Here is a 10,962-nt window from a genome sequence, read left to right on the forward strand (position 1 = left end):
CCACTTTAGTAATCAAAAAAAGTCAAGATACCAGGGTGCCTGAGATAAGATTGATTCTGTACACAGGGCAACGGGGAAATGGATTAAGGTTAGGGGAGCTTGTGATGTCCAGACAGATTTTCTCTGGGGGGCGATGGAGGGAAGAGTGGCAGAGGACAGCAGCCAGCACACGGGATGTAAGGGATCCCAAGAATTCATCTGCAGTTGTATTTTTCACAGAAAATAACAGGTCTTGGAGACAGATGAGGAGCTCAAAGCTGGCCTTGGCTGCGTAACAACTTCGAGACCAGCCTGGACTAAATGAGGCCTTGTCTCAAACACAAAATAATAAATGTTTTATGGTTAACTCAGGTTGACCCTGGTAGGGGTTCGTTTTCTAACCCTGGTGGTAATTGTAATGAGCTCTCTCTCTCCATCCTCAACCTCATGCCTAGAACAGGGAGAAAAAGCTGACTGTGAATTGGATCGTTTTGAAGGAAATCAATTGCCTTAAACAGTTTTTTTAATTTGAGAAGAAAGCAACTGCATGAGGGAGCTGAGTTGCATTTCCGCTCAGCTTGAAATACCTTTTAGAGAAGAAGGAATCATAAAGAATAATGGTATTTGTGTTTTTCTATTCAAAACGATAGCTTCGTGTCCAGAATACTTCAGATTCTTAAATCATAGCAGGTGGGGGGGAGGGGATGGAGGGAGATGGAGAGAGGGGAGACAGAGAGAGAGAGAAGAAAAGAAAAATGAGAGAATATCAATGAATAGAAAAACGTGCATTTGCATTAATTGCTATAAAAGATTTTCCTCTGGGTCGTGAACATTTCAGCTGGTAAGACCCTGCACCGCTTTCCTGAAAGAAGCTCCTGTAGTTGGTTCAAAGTCCTGGGCATGGAGCTTAGACAGTGTCGAGTCTCCAGCTATAGCCACAGAGACTCAGAGCAAAGCACTGGGAAGTGCTCCACTCCCACCACAGCAAACCAAGCCTTCCTCTGTGCATGTGGATACTTAGCCCAGGCTTGCTCAACTTCACTGTATGGGAAGAGACCAACCCGTTAGCCCAGGCTTGTTCAACTTCTCTGTATGGCTGTCTTCTGTGTTTGCTGCTCTCTCTGTGTGTCTGATGTCCTTCACCGAGGACAAAAGCTTAGCTGTCAGCCTCAGCTGAGTTTAGATTACGCCTGTATAAGACTCAGGGATTACCATGATCTGTGAGCACTCTACTTCACGTGTACACACCTGTATCGTTTGTGATTGTGTGTGTGTGTGTGCGTGTGCGTGTGTGTGTGTGTGTATGTGTGTGAACCAGAGGTGGAATTTGTGTATCTTCCTAGATTTCTCTCCATCTTTTTCAGATAGGGTCTTTCACTGAAATTGGAACCCACCAATGAATGGGCTGGGTTAGCTTGCTCAAGAGCTCCTAGGATTCTGTCTCCCCACTGCTGGGATTAAAGGCACGCCCTTCCAAGATCAGTGTTCTACGTACGTGCTGGGGATCTGAACTCAGGTCTCTGTGCTTGTGCAGCAAGTGCTCTTCTTGCTGGGCCAACTTCCAAGCCCCTCACTAGAACATTCTTTTGATTTTCAGGACATACTTAGGCACCAAAGGAAGAGAAATGTTTCTAAATTTGAGACGAATGCTTGTGTTTTTAATTTGATTTTTCAACTTCTGAAAGGAAGAGCTTTCTGTGTCTGAATTGTAAGAAATATTAAAGCCTTTAGAATAAAAGAAAGCAAAGGAAGCCATAACTGTCCTCTGCCTTGTCTTTGAGAATGCAGGAGCTGGTTCACAGATAGCTTCATGCCCAGTGAAGGAACTAACTCAACCATGGTCCCTAACAGGGTAAATTGCAATGGACTTTAATTGTTCCTCTTCATTTTCTTTCTCGTCTGTTCAGAGTTACATCTTTGTAAATTACCAGGGGAAAAAGCATCACCGCGTTTGAGCTCTGAGTGAATTAATCTGTGTTATTGTTGGTATCCTGAGGCATGGTGGGACCCGGGTTCCTGTCCTCATAGAGCATGGCTTCTATTGGAGTCTATTAGATTTCTTAAAGCCGTCCTGTTTAAAGAATAGTAGTTTCTGCTCATAGGAAAGCATGAAGGCAGCAAATGCTTCCTACAGCAGAGACTTCTGACGATGGAAGTCCATTGAAGAAAAAGGTGAGGCAGTGTAACGGATGAGAGCTTAAAGGGTTAATTTAATTTCCAATCAGAAATATCTTTAGAGCTGTGTTTTAGTGATCCTCTTCCATCACATTGTGATTTCCACTGTTTTTAACGTTGCAGTGACTTTCCTGAATGTGTTCTTTTCTTAAGCTCCTTTAGATTTCTCTATTTTTATTCTCTATCCATGTTCTAGGTCCGTTTAAAATATTTCTTACTCCTTGTCTTTTTCCTGCTCCCCACTTTCCCACCGCAAGACTTTAAGTTAGACTATCTCTGCATTTGCTTCTTGAGTCTCATTGAGTTTTATGTTCTGTTTCTCTCTCTTCTTGTGCCTCCGCTTGGATAATTTCTGTTGGCATATCTTATCTTTGGCTTTACACGCCCTTTTCTCCTGTGATGACACACTCTCAAGCCAACCTCTGTTTTGGAGATTTGTTATCTAGTCTACAGAACTCATTCTCTCCTCTCCCAAGCCTCCTTAGTTCTCTTTCTCTGTTTGAGTTCTTTGCACTTTAAATCACTTTTGTTTCTTTTCCTTTAATTTCTTTAACATTTTCCAACACTTATTTTAAAGAGCTTGCCCATGAATTTTACCAATTGGGTCTTTTATGAGCTATTTCTGTTGACTCACTGAAAACTAGCCGGGAGCCCTGACTGACGAGACAGCTCAGCGGGCAAAGGTGCCTTGCTGCCAAGCCTGCTGACCTGAATCAACACCCAGGACTCAGTGAGTAGAAGGAGAGCATCGACTCCCACAGGTTGCCTTCTGACCTCCACACATGCACTGTGGCATGATTGCCTCCACACACGCATCCACACGCATCCCGCCCCACCCCCACAATACAGACAAGTCAATAAATGTCATTTAAAAAACAAAACTATTGAAACTCCAAAAAGCGAACAAACTCCCCAAGTCCTCCCAGAATCGGGATGTCGTGGAGAGGGTATATAGCTTGCCTAGCCCTGTGTGTGTGCTAGAACATGTGTTGGTGCCAGAGATGGTGGTGCACTTGCCTTCTGTTGGACAGCTAGCAAGAGGTTCTTCACAGCAACCTCAATAGGACCTTTGATGTTGTTTTTGTATTTTGGGACAATCTGTAGACCGGATTGGCCTTGAAAAAAGGTGTAGCTCAGGCTAACGCTGACCTCATGGCAATTCTCTTGCCTCAGCCTACAGAGTCCTGGGATTTCAAGTCTGGGCCCCTATACCTTGTGGCCAACAAAGATCTGAGCTGCACCGAGGTGGGGAGGCTTCAGTAAGTTTAACTGCTGTCTGCCTTGGACATCTTTAGTGGTAAATCTGCCCTGTTTTGTCACGGGCTTCTGCCTCCAGTGTGACTTTGTACCTGCAGTCAGTGGACACTCTCCTGTCCTGTCTAGTCACCTCTGCTGCCTCCTCTGTGTGCCCAGGGTTGCTGCCACTCATTTCTGGATTCTCACTCTAGATTACTCTCATCAATGGTTTGTAAAAATGTGTTTTAAGTGTCTGCTCCCACCCCGCCCTCATTTAGACAGAATGTTACGGTCCCTTTCATTTGAACACATGGCTGATTAGCAGTCAACCTCTCTAACTGCTGACTTCTGTCCTTCCTGCAAGCTACTGGAACCCCCAAGAGTGATTTGCATCATACAGAAGCCAGCTCTTTGATAGGGCTAGCTCTCCTGCGTTATGTGAGCTTGAGACATTTGGAGCACGGTAGGAGAACAATGGCCTTCCTTGCTTACATATTTTAAGGACAAAGATGCCAGGGATCAGCCTGAAATGCAGTGTGAGTGGTGTGGAAAGAAGGAGTTATCTCTTTCCTGTCCTGCCATTTCCTATTGGCTTCGGTGTCCATGAAGCAATGGGGAGCAAAGAGCAGCGGTGGGGTTAACAGGGGTTTAAAAGCATCCTGACCTTTGAGTCTCACGGCTGCAGTGGCACACACAAGAGAAACAGGAGACTGCCGATCACCAGAGCCTTCTGTGGATGCAGTGAGCCCTAAGAGGGATGGCCTGAAGGAGGTTCTTGACGATATAAAACCCAACACCAGAGCCTTCTGTGGATGCAGTGAGCCCAAAAGGGGATGGCCTGAAGGAGGTCCTTGATGATATAAAACTCAACAACACTACTTGATAGGCTACTTGAAGCCAACAAGTAGATATGCAGCCACTGAGTGTCATTCTGAGTAAGATCGCTGAGGGAGCACGCTCTTCAAGATCCCCAGAAGAGAATTACCGTGGAGTAGAACAGGCTGAAATATTGAGGCAGGAATCTATGGCCTTGAGGATGAGCTATGCTCACGTGTGGTTTATTACCCTCAAACTTCACAAAATTTGTGAAGACAATATAAGGGAAAATCTGAGCCAAGGAGTTAAAAGAGTAATTAAGGAGTGGAATGTTGTATTATATGTATTTTCAGTCTGAGTCACTTTGATGTTTTCTTCCAGATGATTGATTCTAGAAAATTCTTGCCATGGCCTCCCTGGGCCTATCTGAAAACAGCTTGGTGAAGTCAGATGAATGGCTTATTTCGAGACCTTCAACATACGAAGGTTGGAGACAGTTCAGTGTGACAGAGAAGAAGACATTGAAGGTGATGGTGTGAGGCGATGGTGAAGGCTGTGAAGAAGACATTGAAGGCGATGGTGTGAGGGACATGGCCAACCAAGCAGAGGATGTGCACACCCGTGATCATATCTGCCCTGACTTGTGTTCCTGTGGATGTTCAACAACCTTTAAAGTTTCTATTGTATGTTTTCTGTGTTGGTTTTACCCAGAGAAACGCTATTTCAATACCAAGTATCATGAGACAGTTCTGCTTGTTTATAGCTATGGTGATTCGGGGCAGAGGGTTCTCGCCTTTGTTAGACCATAAGGGGGACAACAAATGCTTCTGAGTAGGGGAGTCTTGGGTCATCTATGTTTGGAGGAGAAACTGATGTGTGATGCATGGCACATAGAAAGAGGGACACAAGGAGGAAGGAGCAATTAGTACATTATTGCCATTGTTAGGCAAGAAAGAATGAAAACCCAGCTGTCATTGTGTGGGATGAACAAAGAATGAAAAAAAATTACAGCACAAAGCAAAAGTGACAATTGCTCATTATACATATTGTGTGCCAGCTACTCAGCCCTCTTACATGGCTGTTTAGATCCACAGTAGGTCTCTGACGTTAAAACACACGCTGGAGGCATTCGGCCAGCTACTCAGCCCTCTTACATGGCTGTCTAGATCCACAGTAGGTCTCTGACGTTAAAACACACGCTGGAGGCATTCGGCCAGCTACTCAGCCCTCTTACATGGCTGTTTAGATCCATAGTAGGTCTCTGACGTTAAAACACACGCTGGAGGCATTCGGCTATTGAAAGCATGATGGAACTCAAACCCAAGTACAACTCCGGCAGAGCCAATATCTTCTTCACCGTGAGGCAATACCAACTGACTGTCACGCTTGAGAAGGAAAGAGTGACTGAAAGGCAGTCTTGGTGATAAGACATTGGCAGGGTTGTGAGGAAAGTCTCTGACTGGATGTTGTATGGAAAGGCTCTGTCTGGATGTTGTATGGAAAGGCTCTGTCTGGATGTTGTATGGGAAGGCTCTGTCTGGATGTTGTATGGAAGGGCTCTGTCTGGATGTTGTATGGAAAGGCTCTGTCTGGGTGTTGTATGGAAGGGCTCTGTCTGGGTGTTGTATGGAAAGGCTCTGTCTGGATGTTGTATGGAAAGGCTCTGTCTGGGTGTTGTATGGAAAGGCTCTGTCTGGATGTTGTATGGAAAGGCTCTGTCTGGACGTTGTATGGAAAGGCTCTGTCTGGATGTTGTATGGAAGGGCTCTGTCTGGATGTTGTATGGAAAGGCTCTGTCTGGGTGTTGTATGGAAGGGCTCTGTCTGGACGTTGTATGGAAAGGCTCTGTCTGGATGTTGTATGGAAGGGCTCTGTCTGGATGTTGTATGGAAAGGCTCTGTCTGGATGTTGTATGGAAAGGCTCTGTCTGTCTGGATGTTGTATGGAAAGGCTCTGTCTGGATGTTGTATGGAAAGGCTCTGTCTGGATGTTGTATGGGAAGGCTCTGTCTGTCTGGATGTTGTATGGAAAGGCTCTGTCTGGATGTTGTATGGAAGGGCTCTGTCTGGATGTTGTATGGAAAGGCTCTGTCTGGGTGTTGTATGGAAGGGCTCTGTCTGGGTGTTGTATGGAAAGGCTCTGTCTGGATGTTGTATGGAAAGGCTCTGTCTGGGTGTTGTATGGAAAGGCTCTGTCTGGATGTTGTATGGAAAGGCTCTGTCTGGACGTTGTATGGAAAGGCTCTGTCTGGGTGTTGTATGGAAAGGCTCTGTCTGGACGTTGTATGGAAAGGCTCTGTCTGGGTGTTGTATGGAAGGGCTCTGTCTGGACGTTGTATGGAAAGGCTCTGTCTGGATGTTGTATGGAAGGGCTCTGTCTGGATGTTGTATGGAAAGGCTCTGTCTGGACGTTGTATGGAAAGGCTCTGTCTGGATGTTGTATGGAAAGGCTCTGTCTGGATGTTGTATGGAAAGGCTCTGTCTGGATGTTGTATGGGAAGGCTCTGTCTGTCTGGATGTTGTATGGAAAGGCTCTGTCTGGATGTTGTATGGGAAGGCTCTGTCTGTCTGGACGTTGTATGGAAAGGCTCTGTCTGGATGTTGTATGGAAAGGCTCTGTCTGTCTGGATGTTGTATGGAAAGGCTCTGTCTGTCTGGATGTTGTATGGAAAGGCTCTGTCTGGATGTTGTATGGAAAGGCTCTGTCTGGGTGTTGTATGGAAAGGCTGTCTGGATATTGTATGGAAAGGCTGTCTGGATATTGTATGGAAAGGCTGTCTGGATATTGTACCTTCAGCTCTGGCAAGGGATACAGGTGGAGAAGTGTAAAAGGCAGAATCTCAGACTGGGGATCTGGGATGAGTTAGGGCTTGGTGCATATTGGGGGCCAGCATATGAGGACAACAGTAAAGTGTGAGAAGAGGATATTCTAAGTGTATGGAAGATTACGTATGTCATTACCAATGCTAGAACAGAACAGACAATGACAGAGGTCACTGTCATGTTATGGAGCCGTCAAGGGGAGAAGGAGGTTAAGGTTTTAGGGAACAGATGGGACAGCAAGAATGCATTGGAAACAGGGCACTAGGTTGGAAGTTTTTCCTGAGAGGGCACATTTCTTTTACTTTTAGGGCAGCAATAGAAGCCATGGATTTTAGACATAAGTTTCCTATTTCAAGATCAGATCACAGGCAGCCATTCCCAGTAGCTTCATGAAAATATATGTATTCTCGATAGCCAGAGGAAGAGATTTCTTAATCTCCATGTTTTGGGGTGGCCTTTTCTTAAAGACTCCTCATTAGGGCAAAGAAAGGTTATGTCAACAACAGATTTGTAAAATATGTTTTCACTCAGACCAAGTGAAAATGACTCTCCATCTTTCTGTGACAGCCAGGGGCATCTCCCCCACAGACATAGGGTAATTGGGGAAAGAGTACCATTATGAGGCTACAGTTTTACCTACTCCTGGTGCCTTTCTTCCCTCCACTCAGGCTTAGACTCTTTCTCCATTCCCTGGGACATGAAGGTTTGTCTCAGGTGCTGTAGAATTCTATTTTTTCTAAAATTTTCATCTTTCTTCTTCATGGTCTTGCTTGTCACGCAGGAAAAGGCTAGCAAAAGCGCACAACAGGAAACTAAAGCAGTCGGTTTGATCACGAGGTGAAATGTTACAAGTCTATTAAAAACAGATGTACAGTAATTAACAATATTTTAAAACGTTGAAATTGTAAGTGGAAAAACATGCACAGCCTGCATTCTGGTTAGAACGAGAGTACATTTATGGAAATAATAGAGAAGTCTATTTAAAGTTGGATCTCCTTCAATATCACATGTGGTCACAAGCACCATGTTAAGCAATTGTAGGACACGGAGTCCCATATTATGCCACAGTATATAATACAGTCATTCAAGTCAAGTGCTGTAGTAAATAGCTACCAAATGTCTCTGCCTAGATTCTTAAAAACATTTCTATGGCTTTGAGTGACTTATAGATTATGTCATGTCCCAATAAAAGCTTTCGATTTTGTTTAAGGAGATTTAAAAATCATAATCACATTAGCGTCTTTCAGAAAAGTTTAGTCTGTATTCTAACAAAAGCCAGAGGGGACTCTTTAATCAGGTCCATTATCACCCCATGGGTTGAGCAGTGAGTTCATTCGTGTGGTTTGATTACATGTCACTAAAGGAGAACCGTCTGTACCATCTGCTTTGATGCTTTGTCTTGGAATTTGTAATAGACATTTTAAACAGAAAATTGAAGCTTTGTGTTTCATTTTAAAAAAGAAAAGGCTAACACAAAACATTTTCATATTAAAATAACTATGGTTAAATTTTAATTTGATAGTAAATCAAGTTATAAGATAATTCAAGCAATCCATAATATATCTTTTGCAAACAAGTTATTTGCAAAAAAATCAAGCATTAATTTCTCTGGGTAGACAGGGCATTTCTATTTACTACGGAGACAACTGAACTTTAATTCATGGGGCACCTTAATAACACATACCATCAGCTCCTAACCTCCTCATGAGTCGAGGGAAGGAAGGCATCGTCTCCTTGTTCTAAATATAGCTAAATATAGGACATCCAGCCCAAGACACTAGCTACATTATTTTAGGAGATTGAATAATTCATTGGGGAAATGGAAATAGAATCTGACTCGTACTTTCCTCCTTTACATGAACTTACAGTTTCAGGCTGTGATAGGTTTCTAGCCAGATGATGTGCTTCATAAGATACTACATTATTACTACAGCCACTAACAAAAGATGAACTAAACCATTTTCTTATAATATCAAAATCCAAAGAGTGACATTTGGAAATAGTCAAACACACACCCAAGTCTATTGATCTCTCTCTCCCTCCGTCTCTCTTCTCTTACACACACACACACACATACACACACACACACAAACACATGCACACATTCATATACATGCAGTGTCTACTGATCACATATATATTTATGCACACATATGAATGAAATGAAAAATGAAATTTATGCCCTGGCAATGCTGAAGCATACATGGGTAGCTCATATATATGTCGGTTCTGTTGAATTTGTCCATTTGGGTTTCATGGTCTAAGTTGATGAGGATGACTGACCAGGTCTCTTCCTCAAGAGGGCACCAGATCTCATTAGAGATGGCTGTGAGCCACCATGTGGTTTGTGGGAATTGAACTCAGGACCTTTGGAAAAATAGGCAGTGCTCTTAACCACTGAGCCATCTCTCCAGTCCTACATACACAAAGATACACAATATACACACATGTATACATAAAAACTTTTATATATATGTATATATATACACACACACACAAATACAAATGAAGTCTAAATATTATACACATACACACAAAATCTGCTACTGAACACACATATGCATGCACACATGCATGCATAATCTGTACCGATCACACTGTAGAGTCTTTTGACCATACACACATATGCACACATGTGCATACACATACATGCACAATCTGTACTGAACACACACACCACAGAGTGTACTGATCACATATGCACACACACAATCTGCTCTGAACACACACACCACAGAGTGTACTGATCACACATGCACACAACACAGAATCTGTACTGAGCACACACACTGCAGAGAGTACTGATCACACACACACACACACACACAATCTGCTCTGAACACACACACTGCAGAGTGTACTGATTACACATGCACACACACACAGAATCTGTACTGAGCACACACACTGCAGAGAGTACTGATCATACACACACACATGCAGAATCTGTACTGACCACACACACCACAGAGTGTACTGATCACACACACACACAGAATCTGTACTGACCACACACACCGCAGAGTGTACTGATCACACACATACACACACACACACACATACACACACACAGAATCTGCTCTGAACACACACTGTGGAGGATACTGACCAGCAGCATTATGCACAGGAGGACACAGAGGGTTTGCACATCTGTCCAGCAAACAGGAAGTCTGAGTTGAAGAACAGATGTAAATAAGTTGTAAAGTGATTTTTCCCAGTGTCACTTGAAGGTGAGGTAGAAGTGATTTGTGAACACAAGGAGAATACATCTAGAATGTATGTCAGTTCCTTGACTGGCAAGAAGGAAATTTATTCTCTCGCTAAATTTTAAAGAAACAAAGTTTATTAAGGAAGGTTCTATCTTTGAAATAATAATAATATAAAAAAAAACCAAACAACTGGTTAGGGCAGTTCTGGCGCACACCTCTAATCCCAGCACTCAGGAGGCAGAGACAGGAGGATCTCTGTGAGTTTGAGGCCAGCCTGGTCTACAGAGTGAGTTCCAGGACAGCCAGGGCTATGTAAAGAAACCCTGTCTCCAAAGCTTTCCCCAAACCAAACCAAACCAAACCAAACAAATAAAAAGCCCAACCAACCAAATGAACAGTCAAGATTTAGGCGTGGGTTAGTGCCAGCAGGCATACATGCATTCATTCACATGGTGAGTCTAAGGCTCCATCATGGCCTAGTCCCTTCCCACAGGGGAAAAAGCCAGTAAGGTTTGACCTCACATGTGGAAAGAAAGCAGTTAGTGAGAGGCTTGCAGCACAGGGCACACGGGTGAAGCCACCAGCAGCCCTGAAGGCAACACCTGCCAAATGATGCTGATGGTGACGCATTATCAAACCCATCTCAGATATTCCTTTTCAATATCGCGTTCTGTTTTGTGCAGGTCTGACTGTTGCATGCCATAGCATGCATGTGGAGGTCAGAG

The 10,962-nt window shown here is 43.7% G+C and overlaps 1 protein-coding gene across 1 annotated transcript in view; it reads right to left on the reverse strand.

Annotated features, from left to right (window-relative positions):
• Positions 1-10,962, reverse strand: part of Far2 (fatty acyl-CoA reductase 2) — a 116,627-nt gene that overhangs the window by 57,352 nt on the left and 48,313 nt on the right. The gene's annotated exons all lie outside the window — the stretch shown is intronic.

The sequence above is a fragment of the Microtus pennsylvanicus genome, chromosome 8 (assembly GCF_037038515.1).
Source record: "Microtus pennsylvanicus isolate mMicPen1 chromosome 8, mMicPen1.hap1, whole genome shotgun sequence".
Taxonomy (NCBI): domain Eukaryota; kingdom Metazoa; phylum Chordata; class Mammalia; order Rodentia; family Cricetidae; genus Microtus; species Microtus pennsylvanicus.